At 37.0% G+C, this 21,601-nt stretch overlaps 1 protein-coding gene and 1 pseudogene across 1 annotated transcript in view; one reads left to right on the forward strand and one right to left on the reverse strand.

Annotated features, from left to right (window-relative positions):
• Positions 1-21,601, reverse strand: part of OLA1 (Obg like ATPase 1) — a 195,380-nt gene that overhangs the window by 25,892 nt on the left and 147,887 nt on the right. The gene's annotated exons all lie outside the window — the stretch shown is intronic.
• LOC136378679 (rRNA-processing protein FCF1 homolog pseudogene) lies at positions 18,500-19,091 on the forward strand (annotated as a pseudogene).

Here is a 21,601-nt window from a genome sequence, read left to right on the forward strand (position 1 = left end):
AAGCTGGAAACGGGGAGAGAGAGTCAGACAGACTCCCGCATGCGCCTGACCGGGATCCACCCAGCGCGCCCACCAGGGGGCGATGCTCTGCCATCAGGGGGTGATGCTAAAAGGCAAGCAGGGTCAAAATAAGTTGTTCTAAAGACTGAAGAAATAACAGCATGCTTGCATGCCGATGGGAAACATGTACCAGAGAAGGAAAAACTGACAACTATTGTACTAGATCAGGGGTCCCCAAACTTTTTACACAGGGGGCCAGTTCCCTGTCCCTCAGACCATTGGAGGGCCGGACTATAAAAAAAACTATGAACAAATCCCTATGCAAACTGCACATATCTTATTTTAAAGTAAAAAAAAAAAAAAGGGAACAAATATAATATTTAAAATAAAGAACAAGTAAATTTAAATCAACAAACTGACCAGTATTTCAATGGGAACTATGCTCCTCTCACTGACCACCAATGAAAGAGGTGCCCCTTCCAGAAGTGCAGCGGGGGCCGGATAAATGGCCTCAGGGGGCCACATGCGGCCCGCGGGCCGTAGTTTGGGGACGCCTGCACTGGATGAATGGGAATGTGGAATCACGTGCACAACTGAAAGGCAGCCTTTGGTTAGGTGCATAGACCTGGGATCAGTAAACCACTACATAGTTTTGTATGGCCCACAGGTGAGATGGTTTTTACATGAAAGTATAAGTGAATCATTTTGATTTTCAGTAAACTGGTATGAGGGTTAGTATGAGCATTACAGGATCTTCTTGGATCCTTTCCTTTCTTAGGAGACCTGCTTTTCTACACAATGTCCCAAATAAAGGCTAGGCCATTTTGAGCAAAGCTTCCACTCTAAGACGCTTCTAACTTGGCAGGTTTTTACATTTTAAATTCTAAAAAAAAAAAAGGAAGACTATTTTTGACAGTGAAATTATATATGAAATTCAAATTTCAGTGTCCGTAATAAAATTTCCTTGGCACATGTTATGCCCACGTGTCTACATACTGTCTATGGATGCCTTTGACATATAACAGCAAGGGTGAGTAGCTACAAGGGAGACTGTGGTCCTCAGAGCTGAAAATATCTACTATCTAACTCATCCATTATAGACAACATCCACCGACCCCTGGCATAGAGTCCATCTCTCTGTGCTCTAAATCAGTGGCTTTCAACCTTCTTACACTTGAGGACTAGAGAAAACAGGAGAATTATTTCAGGACTGCTAAGGCAGAAATCACCCTGAGCACAAGTGAATTCAACTAAGATCCTCATACATCAGATCTCTGATGTATAATCCTCATACATCAGAGTGGTTAACTCTTTCATGAACTGGCACCAGACCACCAACCAACACTGTTCTAAATCTTAGATGAATCTAAACAGAATACACTGACTTCAAATGAAATAGATGCTTCTATTAATGAAGACTAAAAGTCACTGCTAAGGAATAAATTCAACTGATTTCATCCAGTCAGTTATTCAATCAATCAACAATATTTACTGAGTGCAGTGCCAAAATGAACGAAACAGGCATGGTTATTATTCTCATGGAATTTAAATTCTTATGAGACAGAAAGATAAACAAGTGAGATTATATAGCTTGTGGTAAATGCTCTGAAGCAAATATACATGATGCTGTGAACAAAAAAGGTAGTCTGGGGATTATTCTGGACAGGACAGTCAGAGAAGGTGTTTCTGAGGAGGTCACAGAAGCCTACCATGGTGAAGGGAAAAGGTGTGGTAAAAAGCAGGAGCAAATAATTAAATGTTCTTAGATTTCTGCAGACACAGAATCAAGCAATGATGGAGAAATTTATACATTCTGAATAGCACATTCATGGAACACTCTACCTGATGAATATTCCAATGGTATTTTTACTACAAGGTACACACAATGTAATTATATAATGGGTTCAAATGGTTTGGGAACAAAATACAAATGAAAAAAAAACAAAAAAACCCAAAACACTGTATAATTACTTAATTACCCGAGAGTTAGGAATGGTCCCAGAAACCCATTTCTGCTTATCAGGTATATACAGTAACAGTCTTTTTTTTAATGGGAGAGAAACATTCTACACATTGTAAGTTTCACAGGCTACTAACAAATACAAACGTCAAAATATAAATGGCGGGCATTTCTTAATTGCTTAAAACAAAATTAGGCTTTTCCTACATTTCTACTCTATAAAAATAGAATAAATAAGTATTTTTAAAAGACCATAAAAGAATAAACAATACTAGAAATCATAGAATGGTCTTCAGTTGTGATTCATACATATAGTTAATGCAGAATAACATACTAGTTGAAGCCTAACAAATGATAAGCTATGAACTTTGGGAAAGAGTGTCATTTGGTTCTTAATTCTAAATTTCTTACTTGGCACAGACCAACATAACTATTTAAAACACAACATGTACATTTTGTGGATTGGCTATGCAGTTTTTCCATGTTAAAAGAATTAATTTTTTCATTTTCTTGATTTGCAGGCAAAAATGAACAACTTTCCACTCAAAATTTTAGTAGGTTAACAGAGTACAAAATAAAATGTCCAGTAATCTTTTAGACATTAATAAAATTATGCAATCTAGTTTATTTCCCCTTATAAAAATGATAAAACGTGATTTTCAACCATTTGAAAAGCTAGGCACAGGTCTATCGAAACATAAGGTACATTCAATGTAATGATTCATAGTGTCTCTAATAGAAAGATTCAGCAGTTCTCAATCGAGACCTTTATTCTTTCTCTGAATAAATGATGCCTGAAATTTTTATTCTTGTTCTAATGGAATTTCAATGGCCTTCACTGCAAATCTACTGGAAATTTTTGCATATTAAGTGGAAAAAATTAAATGATGTTAACCACATTTTAATGTGATTAAGGCTGACAGGGTCATTATTTCTGCTAATCACTCGGTTTAAAAAGCTCAAACAAAACTTTATAACAGACAAGGTTTTTAATTTTCCATATTTCTTGTAGAAATTAAAAAAAAAACTGTAGAAGAAAAAGAAAGGAAAAAACATTCTACAGTCCTTGACAAAAACCAACGAGTAGTTCTTACAATTTGCAGATGGGTTTCATTATACTTAATCTGGTGATGTAAAAACAAAAATGCAAAACAATCTTACACTGCACATGCTCCTCTAGTTTCTTTTCTTTTAAACACGAAGAGGGTAAGAAAATGTGCTTTGTAGAATTTTGAGTTCTGTGTTTCCTATTTGCTGCTAAATGGAAACAAATACATTTTTTTTCTTTAGATCTTACAGCAAACTAAAAACAGAATTAATGCATAATACTGCCTCAAACAATTCTTCAACGTTCTATTTTTTTTAGATTACGGTAATCTGTGCCATGCAACTACAAATATTTCAAATATATTAATGTAAACTAAAAATCTTCACTGATAAAAATCTCCAAGAAGAGTGATGCTAATTGCTATTAGAAGAACAGAAATTCTAATAATTAGCAGTACTTATGGGATAATTTGTCTTTCTTTTTTCTGAAATAAAATTTAGCTTGTTCATTGGCCATTTACACTTGAAACTTAACAGTAAATTAATTGCTTCAGATTGCAGGTATATTTGATGTAATTTTGGTGCTCTAATTGCAAAGAATTGTTTTTTAAAAAAGTAAAACAATATAATATTCTTGACGCAAATATGAGTGGGAGCCTAATCAAAAAGAAAAGCTAATGTCTTCTCTAGTTTTTTGAGCATTTCAGTATTTTCCATAAAGAAAAACAGTTAAGTTAGGTATATAACCTATACAACTATATGAAGATGAATGAGGTACCTTTTAGTTGGCTGTCAGCTGCTTAACCAATAATGGTTGTTGAAAATCTTTATCTTTCAGCAACTAAAATGGTAATTTCTAAAACTGTTTTGAGGACTGTAATTCATTTTGACATATGAAGGTAGTAATATGACTATTCCTAATCCAGTAGTTACAATTTTTATAGAAACACAATTAATTAACTTTCAGAAAGATAAGACAAGCAAATAATTTTTGAAGAGATATGCACCTGAAGTTCAGTCTAATTAATATTGATTCACCCCAATCTAGTAACTTAAACCAAATTCAGTGACTAAAAACGAAACATTTCAAACATAAAAAAAATCAGGCAAATATTTTTGCATTGTAGTTTTCTAAAGCTTCATTAAACTATGACCACTGCAAATAATAGTCAAACTAACAGTAAGCTACAGGTGCAGGTACCTTTATCCCAAAAAACCCACGATCATCCTTTTCATGGTAAATTACTCCAATTGCATGCAAATAAATAAGTGAATTTACCTCAATGATCACAATCTAAGCAGCTAAGAAAAGCAGAGCACCTGGCCATAAACAAGTTCTTTGAAATACAATTTAGTACTAAAGTTTGAAAAATTACTGTTCCTCTTTCATATTAAAAATAATAACTAAACTACTTTTCACAATGCTCAGCCTTTTGTGAAGAAAAAGAAATAAGAATCTGTAGATTAAATAAATGTAAAAAATTCAATATTAATGCTGCACCGTAGCCATAATCTTTTATGCCAACAGGAAGAATTAATATTATTAAACTTTAAAAAAATTTCAGTGTGATGCTATGTACTGGTGCCTCAACTAATAACCCTCCAGAATTTCTGTGCTCATCTAAAAAGAGTCCCCGCTGAATGTTCTAATGCATTTTATTGTGAATCTTCAGCAAATAAAACTTCATGTATGAGCTCATGATGTGCTTTGCTGCCAGAAAGTCACAGACTCTGTGGGAAGCTCTTTATCTTCCCAGCAGTCAGTTCTCTGAGAACATCAGGGCAGCTACTGTAGTTACCTGTAGATTACTTGTATTTTCTCACATCTGTGTCCAGCAATCTAAACCATGATGATAAAGGGTCATTAGGTTTTGAGTGAGGAAGGGGATGGACTAGACAATTTGCTCTGATAAGCTCCTTGTTGAGAGCTTCAGTTTAGAATGTGAAATGTCGGATATGTACAGTTTTACACTAAAAGGAAAAAATAATTTCACTTTTCAGCACTTACAATTAAAAATGATGCAGTTTTCTGCCTCACTATAGTCTATTGATTCACATTGTACTTGGGAGATTCATAATTAAAGGTATTTAAGAGAAATAATTTTCTGCTTGTAAAATGGATGTCTATGCTCTATTAGCCACAAAGAATTCAGGTACAATTACTAAGATAACTGCTGTTTGGAGCACAGCAAAGCAATTTCCCACAGTGGGACTTACAGTTCAATTTACCAGTTGGGCAAATATTTTGTGCTCTGTAGTGGCCTCGAGAGTTAAAAGCTATAGGTAACATTCAAAGAGTGTTATACCTGGAGAAAACTTTCTTCAATCTGAATTGGATGGTTTAGATCTCAAAGTAAAGAGTTACCTAAAAACACACTCCCAAATGAATATAATATAATTTAAAAACTAATATAATATACAGTTGTCAAAGAAACCCTGACTGGCCTCTTGTCTTCCTCAAAACAGGGCTCATAATTTAAAACATTGTACTTTATTTTCATATTTGTATTGGATCCTAAATCATTATGATACTTAATCACATTTTCCTAGTAATCAGCTGATAGACTGCTATGCTAAGTTCTTGATTAGATTATAGAATGGGAATTCTAATTACTTTGAAACAATAATTGTGCCTAAAATAATTGTGCCACGTTACAGAAATTTTAAAAATGGGTTTTTCTTGGGGGAGGGGCATTCTTCAGTTATTATTTGGCATATTATATAGATAGAATGAAAAGAAGTGTTCTAGTTTAGTGAAAGAGGAGCTTAAAAATGCTTACAAATTTGCATTCATAATTTATCTCTTTTATATGGTAAGTGTATTTTAGTACAATATATCTTCAACCCATCTTCCTCTGAAATGAAATTTTAAGAGATAATAGTACTAGAAAAATTAAAACACTACCCTGCCTCAAAGAACAATATTAAAATTATAAAAGTATGTGAATAAAAGCATATAATAGCTTAAAATAAAACATCAAGTAGTTATTTGGGGTTTTTTTGGAAGTTGTTTAAAAATGATATTCATTTGGGCCACTATTTGATGTATTTCCAATACTACTGGAGAAGGGAAATAAAAATACTTATTTTGAAAATTGTTTGCTAAAACTAAACACAAGCAAGCAGTATCTACTAACAGATTAAAGATAAACTAAGCACTTAAAAATTCCCATTCTTGCCCTGGCTGGTTGGCTCAGTGGTAGAGCGTCGGCCTGGCGTGCGGAAGTCCCGGGTTCGATTCCCGGCGAGGGCACACAGGAGAAGCGCCCATCTGCTTCTCCACCCCTCCCCCTCTCCTTCCTCTCTGTCTCTCTCTTCCCCTCCTGCAGCTGAAGCTCCATTGGAGCAAAAGATGGCCCTGGCGCTGGGGATGGCTCCATGGCCTCTGCCCCAGGTACTAGAGTGGTTCTGGTCGCAACAGAGCAACGTCCCAGATGGGCAGAGCATCGCCCCCTGGTGAGTGTGCCGGGTGGATCCCGGTTGGGCGCATGCGGGAGTCTGTCTGACTGCCTCCCTGTTTCTAGCTTCAGAAAAAAAAAAAAAAAATCCCATTCTTCCTTCCAAATACATGAGTTATCTAAAATCCTTTTATGAAAGACCAGGCGGTGGCACAATGGACAGAACATTGGCCTGGGATACTGAGGACCTACGTTTATGTTCAAAACCTGAAGGCCACTGGCTAGAGTGTGGGCTCACCAGCTTTTAGTGTTGGATCACAGACATGACCCTGGGATGGCTGCCTTGGCTGGAGCCCCCCCCCCCCCCACCGGACAAGGCATGTAGAGAAAGCAATCAAGGAACAACTAAGGTGCCACAACTATGAGTTGATGCATCTCATTTCTCTCCCTTCCTGTCTATCCCTGTAGGTTTCTCTCAAAAAAAGAAAAGACCATAATATGAAAGACATGTCTTTATTACCAATGTAGAGAGAGACATTTCTTAAAATTAAAATTATTATAAAATACGACATTTTGGTAACATTAACATCCTAAGGCAATATAAAAATATAAATCCATAATAATTATGCACACACCAAGCCACTGTAAACCTAAATCATTTATGAAGACCCAAATGTGTCAAGAACTTTGACAATTATGACTGGAGCCAGGAAACTGTAGCAGTGCAGAATTTCTTATGAATTTCTCCAGTTACTTTTTATAAATGCTGTCTTGGATGACAGCTTAATGTGTACCACATGCAATATTTATTCTTCTCCAGTGTCAGACTGTCTAGCCATCCAAGGGAATACAAAGAATGTCACTTATTAGGATAAAAGCACAAGGAAGGTAATCAAGGACATATGTAACATCAGCCAATCATGCCCTATTTCAACATCCTATTCCATTCATAACAGTTCAACAATTATTTGCTTACTGATAACTTGCTTTCAGGCTGTTTGTGTTCACCATAATGGAGGTTTGCATTTATTTTGCTCTTTAGAATTGGACACTTGCTGTGCCATACGTATTAGTCAAAACTTTGTATCTTCTGTTAGAAATGGCTTAGCATATCTAACAATTTCTATTTGTCAGGAACTATCAATACAACAATCACTAACCCTGATGTCAACAGGACACGGAAATAACTATAAAACAACAAATGTATAAACATTAAGTATTTCATAGGAAAAAATTCTATAGGTGATACACAGTAAGAAAGTTGTTATAGCTAAGCCACACTCACATACCTTCCTCTGCATATGGCTAAGACTGCTTAATAGCCATTGCTTTATCTTTTTCAAGATTGTGAAGCTGATAGGATTTTCCAGTCTATTCTGGTATCTAAAATGTCTAAGTAACACCAAGTCACATTAAAACATCCATTTGGCCACTCAAATAAATTTTAGTTAATAATAGACTTAAAATAATGTCCCAACATACATCATAATCATGAAGTGTGTAATTGTAGAAACATGATTGCTTAATAATATTTAATCAGAGCCTGACCAGGAGGTGGCACAGTGGATAGAGTGTCTGATTGGGATGTGGGGGACTCAGGTTCGAGACCCCGAGGTTGCCAGCTTGAGCGCGGGCTCATCTGGTTTGAGCAAAGCTCACCAGCTTGGACCCAAGGTCGCTGGCTCGAGCAAGAGGTTTCTCAGTCTGCTGTAGCCCCATGGTCAAGGCACATATGAGAAAGCAATCAACGAACAACTAAGGTGTCGTAACGAAAAACTAATGATTGATGCTTCTCATCTCTCTCCATTCCTATCTGTCTGTCCATATCTATCCCTCTCTCTGACTCTCTGTCTCTGAAAAAAAAATTAATCAGAAAACTTTAACCAGGTATGACTTCAACAATTTATTCCAGTAGCTTTTAAAAGTACTAATTTGAAGAGGTCTAAGCAACTAAGATGTTTACCTCTGAAATAGGAAAAGAAGACAAATTGTTGATATTCTCCATATTCTTTCTCTTGGTCTCTTTATTCCTCTTCCATCTCTACCTCAGATTTGGACTGAAGTAAAGTTCTATTATGATGCAAGAAATATTCTATACTAACTATTCTATACAATATCAAAATAAGACTCAGAAAAAATAGTTTGGTTTTTTTTTTTTTACAGAGTCAGAGAGAGGGATAGACAGGGACAGACAGACAGGAACGGAGAGATGAGAAGCATCAATCATCAGTTTTTCCTTGCGCACTGCGGCACCTTAGTTGTTCATTGATTGCTTTCTCATATGTGCCTTGACCGCGGGCCTTCAGCAGACCGAGTGACCCCTTGCTCAAGCCAGCTATCTTGGGTCCAAGCTGGTGAGCTTTTGCTCAAACCAGATGAGCCCGCGCTCAAGCTGGTGACCTCGGGGTCTCGAACCTGGGTCCTCAGCATCCCAGTCCGACAGTCTATCCACTGCACCACCTCCTGGTCAGGCAGAAAAAATAGTTTTTTTCTTCTTCTTTTTCTTTTTTTTTTTTTAATTATTTTTTTTAATTCATTTTTTTTTTAGAGAGGAGAGAGAGGGAGAGAGAGAAGAGAGAGACAGAGAGAGGAGGGGGGAGGAGGGGGGAGGAGCTGGAAGCATCAACTCCCATATGTGCCTTGACCAGGCAAGCCCAGGGTTTTGAACCGGCGACCTCAGCATTTCCAGGTCGATGCTTTATCCACTGCGCCACCACAGGTCAGGCAGAAAAAATAGTTTTAAATAATAAAAACATTATTACAAATTTTTCTTTTCCAGGCCCTGGCCGGTAGGCTCAGCGGTAGAGCGTCAGCCTGGCGTGCGGGGGACTGTGGTTCAATTCCCGGCCAGGGCACATAGGAGAAACGCCCATTTGCTTCTCCACCCCCCGCCCCTCCTTCCTCTCTGTCTCTCTCTTCCCCTCCCGCAGCCAAGGCTCCATTGGAGCAAAGATGGCCCGGGCACTGGGGATGGCTCCTTGGCCTCTGCCCCAGGCGCTAGAGTGGCTCTGGTCGCGACAGAGCGACGCCCCGGAGGGGCAGAGCATCGCCCCTGGTGGGCGTGCCGGGTGGATCCGGGTCGGGCACATGTGGGAGTCTGTCTGACTGTCTCTCCCCGTTTCCAGCTTCAGAAAAATACAAAAAAAAAAAAAAAATTTTTTATTTTCCAGTCTATATCTATGAACTGTCTTGTACCCATTGATTTTCTTACATAGTAAGTGTTACAATGCAGCTGCTTATAAGACTAGAGAGAAATCCATTTGGCTAGGGTCGGAAAGGTATAGGAATTAGTCTTGATTAACAAAAATAGAAACACAGCAAAATTTTCTAGGTGTTGCTAATTCCATTCAAAAGTCTTACACAATCACAAAATGATATAATCTCTCCAAATATTAAGTTTAGTACTCATATTTCTATACAAATTTCTAACTGGATCCCAAACTTAAAAAAATATATATTTTGGTGTAGGGGAGACAGGAAACAAAAATACATTGAAAGGAGAAAAAATATAAGTGATCTTATCTTTGTAGATTTCAAGATGGAACAAAAAAATATAAAAACAAAAATATGTATCATTTGGAGAAATAGAAAATGGAAAATTGTGATCCTTTATTTCTTGAGATTAGGTTAAAATAAATACTTTAAAGACTTTCAACTTGAACTCATAAGAAAAAGTATAAAACATTTATTAAATTATTTAGCATGCTTTTCTTTTTTTTCTTTCAGTTTTTTTTTTTTTAAGTCTTGGTATTTGGGGATGACGCTCTAACTGACTGAGCTAACTGGCCAGGGCCTAATTCTCATTATTCTGTAAGAAAATTATTATTCTCTCTATCTGACAAGCGAGGAAACGACTATAAGGAAACCAAACAAGCTATCTTGAGTCCTGTTTATATAAAACATTGCATTTATATTTGCTCTCTAGCTGGTATAGGTTCCTGTGTAATTTTCACTATGATACAACTAACATGGAAAACTCTGTGCACTTTTTTTTTGTATGCTATAAATACAATAAAATGTTTTATACTTTCTCTCATGAGCATGAGTAAAAAGAAGTCTTTAAAATGTTTAACTAGGTTTCTTCATAAAGCTCTGAGTAAATGGGTAGATATCTGCCTTCCAACATTGTGAGGAGCCCCCTTATCCTTTTCCCCAAACCTGTATAGGTGAAAACAAAGGTTGTAAGCTTATGCCATGATGTCATGCTCTCCCCCGCCCATGTGTGATCAAGGGTATATAAACAACCCCTGAAATATTTTAAACACACATGATTTGGGCCTTCCACATTGTCCCATGTAAGCTATATGTGGCCAGCATATTTAATAAATCTCCTCCTTTAATAAAACTCTTCAAAATTAAAAAAAAAAACATTGTGAAGAGGCTTAAACCAAATAAAGAACATGTAAGCCTGACCAGACCATGGCGCAGTCAATAGAGCAGACTTGGGACGCTGAGGACCCAAGTTCAAAACCCAGAGGTCACCAGCTTGAGCATAGGGTCGTTGGCTTGAATGTGGGATCATAGACATGACCCACTGGCTGCTGGCTTGAAGCCCAAGGTCATCGGCTTGGCTGGAGCCCACCGGTCAAGGCACATATGAGAAGCAATCAATGAACAGCTAAGGTGCTACAACTACAAGCTGATGCTTCTCATCTCTCTTTAAAAAAAAAAAAAGTAAGTGTCCCAAAGTCCAGTATATAAGAGATGCTCAACAAATGATAGCCATTATTTTGCCTAACACTTGGATCTTGGATGTATGTGTACATAAATACACATATATACATATATATATAGATGTATGTATGCATCCATACACACCTATATAGATGTATGTATATATGTTATTTTCATTGCTACCCACTAATATAGTATTAAAACAGAATATTATACAAATTATCTGCTTGTACTTCAGCTAATAAAAAAAGATATGCACCCTTGTAAACACACACATAATTCCTTACTCCCAAGGAGATTTCTGAAAGAAATCTAAATTACTGAAAATGCAAGGAAATGACATACATCACTATGTAGTTAAAAGTAAGCACAGAAACAAAACAACCAAATGGTAGGAGAAAGTACGTATTTTAAAAATGGGTTGATTAATATGTATTTTCTATGGGAAAATAAAATGAACTATTTTAATTGTCCCTACAAAGGGCTATTAAATTAGAACATGTTTAGAAAATAGTTTTCAGAGGTTAAGTCCATGAAAATAAAGGTACAGTTTTAGATATACTTTTTATATTATCTCACTTGGCATTCTCTAATCAGATCATAGTGAATTTTTATAGGCTTTTATTTTGATTGATTTTAGAGACACAAAGAAAGGAAGAAAGAGAGAGAGAAGTATTCATTTGTTGTTTCACTTAGCTGTACATTCATTGGTCACTTTCCATATGTGCCCTGACTCGGGATGGAACTCGCAACCTTGGTATTTCAGAACAATACTCTAACCGACTGAGCTAATTGGCCAGGGCAAGGTTACAGTGAATTTTTAATCTCAAACTTTATAATGCACGAACTGTTTAACAACAACAAAACCTTGTCTAAACAAAATATATGGTGATGTGATATGCCAACGTTAGGACCTAGTTTTCAGACCTTGTATACCTTTCCAGCAGCACCAATGGTCCAGTGTTAATGTACTATGGCATAGTAGAAAAGCACATGAGTTTTGGATTTAAACTGCTTAGGTGTGAATTTTTTTTTTTTTTAAGAGAGAGAGAGAGAGGCAAGGGGGGAGAGAGCGAGAAACACTGATTTGTTGTTCCACTTATTTATGCATTCATTGGCTGATTCTTGTATGTGCCCTGACTGGGGATCAAACATGCAAGCTTGATGTATCAGGACAGTGCTCTAACCAACTGAGCTATCTGGCCAGGGCAGGTTTGAATGTTGGCACCACTGACTGGCTATGTAATCTTGGTCAACCTCTCTATAGTTGCTCTGCCTTCCTTAAAATAATAATGGTACCTATACTGCTCACAAAAATTAGGGGATATTTCAAAATGAATATGAAGAGATGGAGTATCCTCTAATTTTTGTGAGCAGTGTACTTTAAAGGCTCTTGGGAGTCTAAAAATGTAACTGGCATATAGTTAAGTGTTATGTTGACTGAGGTGGACTACTGCTAATACAACAATAACACTTTAGGCATATGAATTATCTGCCACTGTTCTATTTCATGATATTCTCTCATTTTCCTGTTCCTTTACACAACAATTCCCTCACCCCCAGAGTGAAGAATTATTCTTAACAAATTTTATGGTATGTTAGAGAGGGGAAAAAAGGCAAATCCTGCTTATTATATTAACATATAAAACCAATCTGTGGTTAGAGCTATGGTTTCTGGGATCTATTCTGTAGTACTACTTTAGACTTGGCAACATGATGCAATATTTAGTTTTAGTTTTAATAAGAGCCATTGTATTTTCTCACCAAAATTTTTATATATGTTTAAAAATAGATGCTAAAGTGCGTGCTAAAATATACTGCTATAACAATGTTATATAGTTAATAAAATTACAAGGCAAGGCAAGAGCAGCAGCAGCTGAAGTTTATTATCCTAAGAAAAGCACAGTTGTCATCTTGAGAACTGTTTCTTTTTTTTAATGACAACAATTTGGTGGAGATGTTATTTGCTAAGATAAAATTAATTAAAGCAGTATTTTCAAAGATTTCTGCAGATGCACAAATACAGCTTGCATGACTACACAAGCTACACATGGAGCAGGACCATCAAGTCAGCCGTGCCTATTTTCACTACTTGCCTGTCACAGGAACCTGGACATATGCTGTAATTTCTGCAACACCCCTATCTGTAGAATGGACATGACAATATCTGTTTCAAAAATACTTGCAAGATTTCATGTTTCATCTATTCTATTACCATCTCATCAATTTGTAAGCTCAAAAGGGTGTCTGCCACATAGCAGGAATTCAATAGTACATGACAGTTTGCTATACACATCTTTCAGTTTGGTACAGAAAAAGCTAAGTCAATGCCATTTAATAGGAGGATTTAATAGGAGGATGGGGACAGATAGATAATTTAAAAGGTAACAATTTTAAATATAAATTGTGTATGAAAAGTACTAGTGACCTTAATATTTCAAACATCCAGATATGCTCTTTTGGAAAAATATCTTCTAGAAAATGCATTTAAAAATTTTTTTAATGTTTATTTTATTGATTTTTAGAGAGGATGGGAGAAAGCAGAAGAGAGAGACAGGAGCATTTGCTCCTATATGTGCCCTGAACGAGGATCAAACCGGCAACCTCTGTGCTTCAGGACGATACTGTAACCAATGAAGCCATTAAATCAAAATGAATTAAACCTTAAGATATTTTCTACTGACCATACCAGCAATTTTCAACCTTTTAAATCTCATGGTACACATAAACTAATTATTAAAATCCTGTGGCACACCAAAAAATATATTTTTTGGCTATCTAACAAAAAGAATAGGTATAATTTTGATTCATTCACACCAGATGGCTAATACTGTGTTGGCTATTGCCATTTTTTTATTTGACAATCTAAGACCCCTGACTAAATAGTCAGTGTTGGAAGTTTTAAAAATTCTCATGGCACACTGGTTGAAAATTGCTGGACTATACAGTTCTTTTTAAAGAATTTAAAGAATGTTGATAATCATCCAGGATTACTGAGGACTACACCCTTATCTCCCCCACACCCCCAATTAAACACTGTTTTTTATAAGGTATAACCACTCAGGAAAAGCCAGATGGAAGAGATGCACAGGGCAAGGTCTGGGGAAATGGCACAGCACTTCCATGTCCTCTGCAGACACTCCGTGCTCCCTGGATCTCCACATGGTCACCAACTCAGAAGTGTTCCTCTTGATTTTTATTTTTTTAAGATTTTATTTATTTATATACTTACTTATTTTTTACAGAGACAGAGAGAGAGAGAGTCAGAGAGAGAGATAGATAGGGACAGACAGACAGGAACGAAGAGAGATGAGAAGCATCAATCATCAGTTTTTCGTTGTGACACTTTAGTTGTTCATTGATTGATTTCTCATATGTGCCTTGACCATGGGCCTTCAGCAGACCGAGTAACCCCTTGCTCGAGCCAGCGACCTTGGGTCCAAGCTGATGAGCTTTGCTCAAACCAGATGACCTCAGGGTCTCGAACCTGGGTCCTCTGCATCCCAGTCGGACACTCTATCCATTGTGCCACTGCCTGGTCAGGCTATTTATTTATTTGAGAGAGAGAGACAGACAGACAGACAGACAGACACAGGTGATGGAGGAGAGAGAAGCATCAACTTATAGTAGATGCTCCACATATTTGCTTTAACCAAGCAAGCCTGGGCTTGAACCATGACCTCAGCATTCTAGGTTGATGGTTTACCCCCAGCATCACCACAGGTCAGGTACTCTCCTCTTGATTTTTATTTTTATTTTTTGTATTTTTCTGAAGCTGGAAATGGGGAGCGACAGTCAGACAGACTCCCGCATGCGCCTGACCGGGATCTACCTGGCACACCCACCAGGGGGCGTCGCTCTGTTGCGACCAGAGTCACTCCAGCGCCTGGGGCAGAGGCCAAGGAGCCATCCCCAGCGCCCGGGCCATCTTTGCTCCAATGGAGCCTCACTGCAGGAGGGGAAGAGAGAGACAGAGAGGAAAGAGAGGGGGAGGGGTGGAGAAGCAGATGGGCGCTTCTCCTGTGTGCCCTGGCCGGGAATCGAACCCGGGACTTCTGCACGCCAGGCCGATGCTCTACCACTGAGCCAACTGGCCAGGGCCTCTCTTCTTGATTTTAATGACAAATATTATTTAAAGTACTGAGAAGGTACCTTTGTACCTGTATTAATGGAAACATTTCTTGTTTATCTCTCTGCTAGTTTATCCCGCTCCTAAGCTAAAATGCAGATTGCTTAATTCAACGATGAAAATGCTTCATTTTAGTAAAATTCAATTTAAGGCCAAAATAACAACAATGTCATAATGGCCATCTTTGGATGTGTCTAAGGATCCAATGAAGTAACGTAAATAAAAACACAAAAGTTTTGACAAGTGTAGATTACTATTCTTAGTATAAGTTCAGTCCACTTCTTTGAGGACATATATAAAAAAAAATGTTTAAAGAAAAATGTGGCCCTGGCCAGTTTGCTCAATGGATAGAGCACTGGCCGCATGCGGACGTCCCAGGTTCGATCCCCAGTCAGGGCACACATGAGAGGCAATCATCTTCTTCCCTTCTCTCCCACTTCTTTCTCTCTTCCACTCCTGAAGCCAGTGGCTCAACTGGTTAGAGCATACGTCCCAGGCACTAAGGATAGTTTGGCTGGTCAGAGTGTCAGCCTTAGGCGCTAAGGATAGCTCAGTTGATTCGAGCATTGGCCTCCAACAAGGCTTGCCAGGTGGATCGCCATCAGGGAGCACGTGGCAATCTATCTCTCTATTTCCTCTCCTCTCACTTAAAAAGAAAAATGCTTTTGAGTGATACTGTAAATCAGCAAGTTGCTAGGTAAGTATGGAAAAAAAAAGAAGTACAAAAAAAATCTATATAATTGCAAATATTAAAGGTTGCTTAAAATACATAGCAATTGAAAATATTTCTGAACTATAAGAAATTACAGCAAATTAGAAAATAAATGATGGTCATTCTTAAAACCTCAAAATTTTAGCACACATTTAGGATATATTTTAACATCTATTTAATCATAATGTATGTGAATAAGAATTATAAGTTCTTTTCAAGTGGGTGTTGTCACATTTTCTATTTTCTTCTTTTTTTTGCAGAGAGAGAGAGAGAATAAGCGAGACAGACACGAAGGGAGAGATGTGAAGCATCGACCTGTAGTTGCGGCACTTTTTGTTGTTCATTGATTGCTTCTCATTCATGCCTTGACTGAGGGGCTCCATTTGAACCAGAGAGTGCTTGCTTAAGTCAGCAACTTTGGGCTCCAGCCAGTGATTTTAGGCTTCAACCCAGTGACCATGGGATCCTGTCTATGACCTCACACTCAAGCCAGTGACCTGGCGCTCAAGCTAGTGAGCCTGTGTGTTCAAGCTGGATGAGCCCATGCTTAAGCCGGTGATCTCAGAATTTTGAACCTGGGTCTTCGGTGCCCCAAATTAATGCTCTATCCATTGCACCACCACTGGTCTGGTTAGAAGTGTTCTTACTACTCCAAACTTGCTGATAATATACATTACCTAATTTACAAGTAAATGATGCTCAAAGTTTCTTGGAATTCATTTTCCTCATAGAACCCATGTTATTAATGGTGTCCAGCATTTTGGTCCAGCCTTCAAAAGTACATTTAACTCATAATATAGTTAAACTACAGCATTCATTCTAAAGGTAGATCTTTGACTGGGGAATGCAGAAGGGCAGAGAAAATAGTAATTCTTTCCTCTCCTGTATAAGCAGGAGATATTAGGCAAAACACTAAAATTGCAGAAAATGGCACCCTCTACAACAGGGGTCCCCAAACTACAGCCCACGGGCCACATGCAGCCCCCTGAGGACATTTATCCGGCCCCCGCCGCACTTTCAGAAGGGGCACCTCTTTCATTGGTGGTCAGTGAAAGGAGTATAGTTCCCATTGAAATACTGGTCAGTTTGTTGATTTAAATTTACTTGTTCTTTATTTTAAATATTGTATTTCTTCCCGTTTTGTTTTTTTACTTTAAAATAAGATATGTGCAGTGTGCATAGGGATTTGTTCATAGTTTTTTTTTTATAGTCCAGCCCTCCAACAGTCTGAGGGACAGTGAACTGGCCCCCTGTGTAAAAAGTTTGGGGACCCCTGCTCTACAACTTTCTCACAAGAAAAACTGTTACTCAGATCCTATATGTTGCATTAAGGCTCCAATCTAAACCCTTCGCAAGGCCCTGCCCTATATCTTCTATCCTCAATGGTTCTAAGACTCTTGGGCTTAAAAATGTTCCTCTGCCTCTATCAACTACTAGTCATTTATGAAGGTAGCTCATCTCAACTACTATTTTTAGAAATAAAATCTGGCCCTGACCAGTTGGCTCAGTGGTAGAGCATCAGCCTGGTGTGTGGATATCCTGGGTTTGATTCCTGGTCAGGGCACACAGGAGAAGCACCATCTGCCTCTCCACACCCTCACCTCTCACTTCTCTCTCTCTCTCTCTCTTCCCCTCCTGCAGCCGCGGTTCAGTTGGAGCGAGTTGGCTCAGGTGCTGAGGTTGGCTCCATGGCCTCCACCTCAGATGCTAAGAAGAGCTTGGTTGCTGAGCAATGGAGCAATGCCCCAGATAGGCAAGCATTGCCCCTTAGTGGGCTTGCGGGGTGGATCCTGGTCAGCCTGTCTCTCTGCCTCCCTTCCTTTAAAAATAATTTTTTAAAAAAAGAAGTAGTAAAATCTGACTCAGAGGTCCTTAATCTCTGGGACACAGATTTTTAACAATATTAATAGTCCTTAAATTGTTCACCAAAGTGAGTGAGGTAAAGAGCAAAGAAATTCTTTGTATATATGAATCATTATTTGAAGAACACTGTAGCTACAAGCCAAATTTTGCCTTTCATTTCTTAGTTTATATGTGTACATATATGGGGAACATACATTTTTAATTTCATGAGAGAATCCTAGAGAATACTTGTTTTTTTAAAAGAGCTTTAGTCTCTGAAGCTAGAAAATATTTTGTAAAACTTTTCCTAATTACATAGTGAAATTCCTTAACTAGTATGAAAAAAGATTAAAGTTCTGATACAGGTAATAAATTACATCACTCATTAATTAGTAAACCAAGAGAAAGAACAAATGAAAGTAACTGACCCCCTCAAAGTATCACTTTCTCAAATTCAGTAAACTATCATGCAAACAGAAATTATTGTTTATATGTAAATAATATTGAGCAAAAATGCAAACAGGCCAGGGGAAATTCATCATACACACAACATGGTGTGTCAATAGCATTATCCTCAGATAAAAACACGTGCTTTCTTCTATAATTATCTTTTTCATAATATGGAATCAGAGGTATGATTTGGTTATATTATGACTAAATGCTGTAGGGCAGTAATACCTCTTGGTAAGAATATACGATATATTGCTGAGTGTTTCCTGCAGAAACAAGAGTATGGCATGAACATTGGGAAGCAGAAGAAAACAAGGAAGTATGTGACCGTGAAGCGAATGCTTAGTCTCAGAGATCAGAGACTTAAACAAAAGGATAGATTAAAACCTAAAAAGAAAGAAGGATCACAGTGCACTCAAGGAAAGAGAAGTCCCTGGATACCCTTTTTGCTTGTTCTTCCAATATAACACACAGCTGGACCCACCTTACCACATCCTGGTTGATACCAACTTTATCAACTTTTCCATTAAAGCCAAACTGGATTTAGTGCAGTCAATGATGGACTGTCTCTATGCCAAGTGTATCCCTTGTGTAACTGACTCTGTTATGGCTGAAATTGAGAAATTGGGGCAGAAGTATCGAGTGGCTCTAAGGATCACCAAGGATCCAATATTTGAAGGATTACCATGCACACACACAGGATCTTATGCAGATGACTGCTTAGTACAGACAGTAACTCAGCACAAGTGTTACATTGTGGCCACAGTTGACTGGGACCCGAAACGAAGAATCAGGCAGACCCCTGGTGTTCCCATCATGTACATTTCTAACCACAGGTACAACACTGAGCGGATGCCAGATGATTATGGAGCCCCTTGATTCTAATACTTAAAAGGCAGAGTTCCTCTGCTTTCCTTCAACCAACTTTCTGTTGTCAGTGTATGAAACATGCTTCAGCATGAGTATTGCTCCCCTCACCCATTTGCTCTGTTATGAGCTGAGTATGGTTAAATACACTCACTCTTTGATGTTATTTTGAAAATATTTTGTATCATTCTGAAATTTGTTGCATCTTTTTATAAATCAGATGACTGCTCACAAAAAAAAAAAAAAAAGTATATTGCTGAAAGAGTAACCAAAAACCAGGTAACGAAAATCAGAAAGAAATTTACAAGTATCATTACAAGTATATATATATATATATATATAATGCAAAAGAACATTTCAAGTAAAAATATTACAGAACGAGTAAAGGTCTTTCTCCTCCCACTTCTTTCAGCCTTCTATCTTTCATAATAAAAAGGTTGTTCTGCTTTACTCTATTCTTCTTAACTCTCAAGATTCTGATCAGAGAAATTAAGAAATAATCAATTCCACAAAATCCATTCACCAGAAATTATTTAAAATCCTAATTCATAGTGCCAAACTATGAATATGATACCATTTTAAAGTTTTATTATAATACAAATTAAAAGCAAATAATTGAAAAATATCCAATAGCAAAAATAAGAAATTATAAAATAGAGAATAGGTCTTAAAAATATTTCCTTTTTAGATTAATTTATAACCTACCTTAGTAAAATTATAACTTGCATAGGAATTCAATCCCATATTTTAAAAAAGGGAATCGTTCAATTTTGACTTCCAGAATACCCTTGACCTGCCTTATTACCCTTTTATATCTGTCAAAGGAGCAAATAAGTATCAGCCCTTATAAATAAATCCCACTAAAAAAGTATTTAATTTATGAAAAAAATTACAAATTATAGCTTATGAAATGTAATTCTGCTAATAAACTGTTCATATGTTAAAATAAACCTACCAACATTATGCTGTAATTACAAGTAGGTAGGAACACACTCAGAATTAATGTATCCTCATGGTTTTCACATAACGTTAGGTACTTCAAGATGAAGCTGATTCAACATCCTCCCCAAACTAAATGAACCACAAGTGGTAAAAAATAAAAATCATAACCCCGAAGAAATGTATAAATATTTCAGAACTTTTACTATGCCAGACTAGTGGATGATAAAGTGAAATAATTTTAAAATCTTAGACATGTGACTCTTGCTTTATATAATAGGTTATGTTTCTGAAAACTTTATATGAAATTGAACCTAATTTCAAATCTACTTAAGAAGCCTCCAGAACAAAAGTAATTTATTTAAGAATATTAATCATTCCCATTTTATGTTTCAAATAAATCAAATATATAACAATATGATTTTTAAAGCAGCATCTGTGTTAAATTTCAAGCTTCAATGAATAATCAATACAAATTCACGACTTTTTAAAATTGTTTTACAGTTTTATATTTATAAATATGTATACATATATATATACATAAAAATTGTCAAAAATGAACACATTTCCCCCTTTAAACATATTTGCTGAAATACAGTACCTGTAATTCTTATAAACAGTTCAAGAAATGAACAAAATGCTGGATTTATTCTATAATCCCCCCCAACTAGCAATACTAGTTATATACTATACATAATGTATAGTATTGCCAAACTACTTTTAGTTATTGTGTACCAATTATGTGGAAAACTAACAAAAACAGAAAAATGAGGTTGAGGAGCTTGAATTATAATATTAGAGTAAAAATTAATAAAACCTTTTTCTATTTAAAATTCATTTGGTGAACCTGGCACATTGCCCCTGATTATACAACAGCTTAAGAGACTTTGCTAATATTTGTCTAGCTATCTTGAATCAATTTTAACACTCAAATTTATTGACTCTTATATAATGTTAGGCAAAAGGTAATGTTCAGTGACCATAAGCCTACCAGGATATATGTAAGTATGGGACAGACACACACACACACACACACACACACACACACACACAAAGCCTAAATGTCTCCAGTTGAATAAGATAATGTTGTATAATAAATAAAATATAATTATCCTTTACCAATAGTTTTAAGAAAGATGGGGGCAAGAGAACGCAACGGTGAAACAACTGAAAGCAACGTAGGTGTGCAAAATACATAATTCCCCTCATCCATGGTTTGCTTTTGGTGTTTGTTAGCAGCAGTCAACCTCCATGCAAAAATACTAAATGGAAAATTTTAGAAACAAACAATTTATAAGGTTTCAAGTGTGTTCCGCTCTGAATAGTGTCATAAAAACTCCCATTGTCCTGCTCTGCCTGCCCAGGACATGCATCATCCGTTTGTGCAGCATCTCCACAATGTATACACTACCTGGTCATTGTCACTTAGCAGCCATCTTGTTGTCAGATTGACTACTGAAGCATTGCAAAGCTCCGTTCAAGTAACCCTTATTTTACTTAATAATAGCTCTAAAGCACAAGAGTAGCAATGCTGTAAATTCAGATATGCCAAAGAAAAGCTGTAAAGTGCTTCCTTTAAGTAA

Source organism: Saccopteryx leptura, chromosome 7 (genome assembly GCF_036850995.1).
Source record: "Saccopteryx leptura isolate mSacLep1 chromosome 7, mSacLep1_pri_phased_curated, whole genome shotgun sequence".
NCBI lineage: Eukaryota > Metazoa > Chordata > Mammalia > Chiroptera > Emballonuridae > Saccopteryx > Saccopteryx leptura.